Below are 5,871 nucleotides of genomic sequence, written 5' to 3'. Positions count from 1 at the left end.
TTTTGGGGTATTAAAGTTAGCTAAGTATTAACATGTATCAATATGTTCCAACACTCCACCTCAAGATGAAGAATGCAAAATGTTGATCACACCAAGATTTATTAAGAGATTTGAATGTTGATCATGTCCTAAACTCTTAGTTAGGATGTATGCTACTTGGAGTTGTGTTAGAATGTACAAGGTTTGCACCAGACCACTCTTGATCTTATCCTTGATGAAGTGATAGTTAATATCTATATGTTTTGTTCTCTAATGAAAGATGGGATTGGCTGCCAATTGAATGGATGAATTCCTGTCACTAAAGTGGCTTATAGGTTTAGAAATGGGAATATTCAACTCTTGAAACAATTCTTCTAGCCATGTTAGATCTGCAACAACTGAGGCCATGCTCCAAAATATTAAAAATCCACCAAATTTCACAATATAACTAGTAATAGACCTCCTTGTGTTGGTACATGCTTTCTCGTCGCAGTCACACTAACAAATAAGGTTTGCATCAGTGTGAGCCTTCAACCAAATTCCTTGACCAACTGAACCTTTCAAATATCTGATCACCCTATATGCATCTTCCAAATGAGATATTTTAGGCATTTTCATAAACTAACTTAGTGTTTGAACAACATAACAATATCTGGTCTTGTAATAGTAGCATACATAAGCTTTCACACAATCTCTGATATGAGGTTCATCTATCAAGACCACATCCCTAGTGCAACCTGTAATTTTATCATGTTCTACTGATGTCAACTTGGCATTGAACTCCATAGGTGTGAACACTGGTTTTGCACCAGCAAGACCAGTTTCAGATATTAATTCCAATATGTACTTCCTTTGATTTAGAATACCTTGTTTAGATCTTAAGACCTCAATCCCCAAAAAAAATTTGAGCTCTCCCAAGTCCTTAAGCTTGAATTACCTATGTAGTGCCTCTTTTGCCTCAGAAACCATAGATTCATTTTCATCAGTGATGAGCAAATCATCCATATAAACTAGCACTATCACCATTCCCTCTAATTTTTTCTAAGGTAATCAAGGAGTAGTCATGAACACTTTGAGTAAATCCTGTAGTTATAAGTGTTGTAGTAAGCTTAATATTCTATTGTCTAGAGGCTTGATTAAGTCCATATAAAGACTTATGGCAGCCTACAAACTTTATGAGTTCTTTTCCGCTGAAATCCTTCAGGCATCTTCATGTATACTTCTTTTAAATCACCTTGTAGAAAAGTATTATAGACATCCATTTGGTACAGACACCAACCTTTTGAGATGAGAAGAGCAATTACATATTTCACAGTAACTATTTTTGCTACAGGTGAGAAAGTATGATAATCTAGTCCCTCTTGTTGACTGTACTCTGTTGCTACTAAACCTTACTTTGAAACTCTCAACCTCTCTATTGCCTTGTACTTGATATTATACACCTATTTTGAGCCAATGACATTCTTTCCAGGAGGTAAATCAACTATTTCTCAAGTTTTTTTATCCTCCGATACTTGAATCTTCATCTTCATAGCTTGGATCTATCTATCATCTTTGGCTGCTTGGCTGAAAAATTGTGGTTCTATATAAGTGGAAAACCTACTTACATAGCTTTGATATGTGGGAGTGGTGTTCTTGTAAGATAGATAGCTGGCAATAGGATATCTGGTGTCTTTTCTGTTTCCTGGTACTGCATAATCCTTTATCCAAATAGGTTGATTTGCCACTTTAGGTATTCTCCTAGGTAGATAAGGTATTTTCTCTGTATTGTCTGGATGTGAAAATAGTAGTTCATTTATTTGATCAATATCAGTTGGTAGAGCAAGTGTTGATGTATCTTGAGAGGATTCTTCACTCATGGTATTGTCATCATTATGATCTTCTGATACTAGAGAATCTACATCACCTCAATTATCTGTATGTGGTTGAATCAACTCATTTGAATGACTCTGACTATTTCTCATCTTGGCAAATGAAAACAAATCTTCTTAGAATATAACATCCCTACTAACTTATAGCTTATTGGTACTCAAATCCAGTAGCAAATACCCCTTCTGAGTAGTGGAGTACCCAATTAATACTACAGGTTTAGCTCTTTCAAAAAACTTATTAGACTTAGACAATGTTAAAGCATGACACAAGCAACCCAACACTCTTAGATATGATAACGAGGGAGCCTTGGAGAACAACACTTCATATGGACTTTTACCATCTATAGAGGATGATGACAGTCTATTCATCGAATACACAATAGCCTGAATAGCTAGACCCCAAAATATAATAGGCATATGTAATTAAAACCTAATAGCTCTAGATATATTCAAAATTTGCCTGTATTTTTTCTCTCTACTATACCATTTTACTGTGGCGTATAAAGACAGGTGCTTTGATGTATAATACCTAAAGACTTGAATAAAGCATTACATTGATTGTTGAAGAACTTAGTCCCATTATCAGTTCTTACAACCTTCACACTAGTTCTAAATTGATTCTTAATCATCAACATAAAATCTTTGAGTGCTACAATACATTCTGATTTAAGCTGCAATAGGTGAATCCAAGTATATCTACTAAATCATCCACAATTGTCAAGAAGTAGAATTTTTTATAAAAAGTTGGAGTTTTATAAGGGAGCCACATATCCATATGCACCAGATTAAAACATACACTGGCCTTAGATTCACTAATAGGAAATGGTAATCTGATCAGTTTAGCTAGTGGACAGACATGACACTTAGTTAGAAGTTCAGTATTCTTACTATGACTTAGCAATACATGTGCATATGGATGGCTAAGTCTGTTGTGCCAAAGATTGCTATCATGCATAAGTAAGTCCTTCTACCAGCTTCTTCTGACCTTTAAGTACATTCTTCACTCCCAATTCACTCTTGAGAATATATAAGTCTTCTCTTTCTCTACCAATCCCCTTCACCCTATTATTCTAGAAATCTTGAAATACACAGAAGTCAGGATAGAATAATACAAAGCAAGACATTTGTCTAGTAACCTTGGAAACTGATAGCACACTCAGTTTAAAATATGGTATAAATAATACATTTTTCATAGTTTTATTCTGTAACACCATTGCTTCTCCAATGTGTGATATGACAACCTTTGCTCCATTTAGAAGATTCACCATGTCCATTCATGCTTTGACTACTTCTTTCCTTATAAATATATCTTTGTTTGTTGTAATATGGTAAGTAGCACTAGAATCCACTATCCATTCTTATGGTTCAGTATTATAAAATAAACAGATGGCTAAACCTGACATATTAACCTGCTTCCTGTCTAGTTGATCTTTATTCAAAAGATCCATGATCTGCTCGTATTCTTTATCAGTGAACCCTTGTCCTTTGGCAACCATTGAACTATTAATGTTTTTATGACCTCCATATCTAGCTGAAACATATTGTCCTATATCTCTAATAACAAATTGATTGTTAAGATTGTTGGATGAAATTTAGCATTAATTTGACCTGCAAATTGACTTCCATGATACCCTTGAGTGTTGAATCTCCCAAGATCTTGATGACTTCCACCAGTATGATTTTGATACATAAAACCCTTGGGACCTCTACTGTTATTGTTGGATTTCCTTCTTTGTTTTCAGTCATTAGGATAACCTATTAGCTTGTAATAGTTCTATCTAGTGTGTCATTAAAATGACAATAATCACATTTCTTCCCTTTGTAATTCTTGTTCCTATAACTTATGTCTGAGCCTTTGTTGACCTACATTTCTATCGGATCTAGCTTTTCACTTATGACAGATGCAAAAGTATGTTATTGAAATTCATCTTCTGCTATCATAGCATATACTTGGTTAAGAGTAGGTGTGATTTCCTGAAATAAAATCTGTCTTCTAGCTTGATCATAGTAATTATTTAAACCACCTACAAACTGCATCAATCTCAATTGAGATAGATGATTAACATACTTTTTTGACTTTGGACAATCACATGATGGAGCAGAAAACATTGCATCATACTCATTCCATAAGCTCTTTAATTTGGTGAAATAGGTGGCCACTAAATTAGTTCCCTGAGACAGTGTATTGATCTCCCTGTGCAATTGGTATAACCTCATACGATGGACTTTATAAAATCTCTCCTTTAGGTTTTCCCGCATTTCATGAGCGTTTGTGGCATAAATAATTTTATTCAATAATTCTGTGCTAACTGTGCTCATCAACCAAGATAAAAATATTACATTATAAGCTTTTCATTACTCATGTAACTCTTCTCGATATATCTCTTTACTACATGCTCCAGTCACAAAACCAAACTTTCTTTTCCTCAATAAAACAATTCTCATTGATCGACTTCATACACTATAATTCTCAGATCCAATTAACTTAATTGGAATCAAGGTTGCACCAGGCATATATATGATGTTCCTATAAATAAAGGATCACTAGAATCGATTTTAGGTGCCATTTTGGGCTTCTCTGTGTCGATTTCAGATAAAAAAAACCTGAATTCAATCTAGCCAAAAACTACAATTCAAACTCCAAATGCTTTCTAATATAATAGAGATCTAAACTCCACTGCTCTTTCCCAATGATCGTGCTCTGATACAATGTCAAAACTTATCAAGTTTAGAGGATACTGAGTTAATAGCATGACTTTCTATGAACAGAGTAAAAGAAGAGAGAAACTGTATATTGAAAATGTTATGTTACAACTGATTTCAGCTAAGCTCTATGCACCTATATATAAAGATAAGATCACTCACTTTTAGAAGCTTCCTAAGCTCAATTAGTTGCCAGCTCATCAAGCCAACTAACTAACTAATTTTCAATGGAACGGTAACTAATTGATTGCTGCTAATTACTAACTGACTTAGTTACTGACTAACTAAGCTAGTCGAGTATCAACATATATCAATATGTTCCTACAAGAATTGAAGAAAATACATACCTGATAATTCTTAATGTTAAGGAATCGATAATTCTAGAAATATGTTTGCATTTCGAAATGAAAGAGAATCAGAGTTGCTTTTATGACTGAGCAAAAAGACAATTGTCGTCCTTGCTACACTGCAAGAGCGCCCAGAGAACTTGAAAAGAGAAAGGGAATCCATTTTTGCTGGCAAACAAGAGGATGTTTCAGAATTATGTTGAACGTTTATGTAGGAAGCATAAACTTGGAGGTGCAGGCAATAGATATTTTTATTACTCCAAATTAAACACTACATAAGAAAACTGTCAGTATAACTAAAATAAATATTATTAATACATTATATTTTACATTATTCTTATACACCCTATCAAATGACCCTTTATGATTATGAAATATTGTTAATGACTTAAGCTATGTCCTTACTTACTTCCCTGCTATTATAGGTTAAACTAGATTAAATAAATTCTATTATTTGCTTATGGAAATTGTGTAAGTGTCATTACAGCTTAGAGTTTTTGGGCGATAATAATTAAGTCTTTTTTTAATGTTCCAATCACTTAAATGAAGTAGATAGATCTGAATGATTAAGGTCTCTAATAAAATTTTAATATCATTAAAATGTCTATTTAGAGATTTTTATAAAAATGATAGTTCACTAGCTAATTCAATCCATTCACTGTCACTGCCATCATTCACCATTATCAACTACTGTCAGTATACCAATAACGGTTAGTCACTAGAGCTAGTCACCATTTATAGCAATCACCAATAACCATAATTATCACAACAATCACGAATCGCCACCTACAGTCATCATGTTATATATCGACAACCATCGTCATTATTTACCATAACCATAAGCTACACTATTCCCTATCACAACTATCAACTGCCACTAGCAAGAACTACCATCAACCTATACAATCAATCGCCATCATTACTAGCTTGCTAATATCATACCCAACATTTGCCAACATTATCCCCAATCG

Source organism: Capsicum annuum, chromosome 4 (assembly GCF_002878395.1).
Source record: "Capsicum annuum cultivar UCD-10X-F1 chromosome 4, UCD10Xv1.1, whole genome shotgun sequence".
Taxonomy (NCBI): Eukaryota; Viridiplantae; Streptophyta; class Magnoliopsida; order Solanales; family Solanaceae; genus Capsicum; species Capsicum annuum.
The sequence above is the reverse complement of the archived record's forward strand: the minus strand, read 5'-3'. Positions refer to the sequence as shown.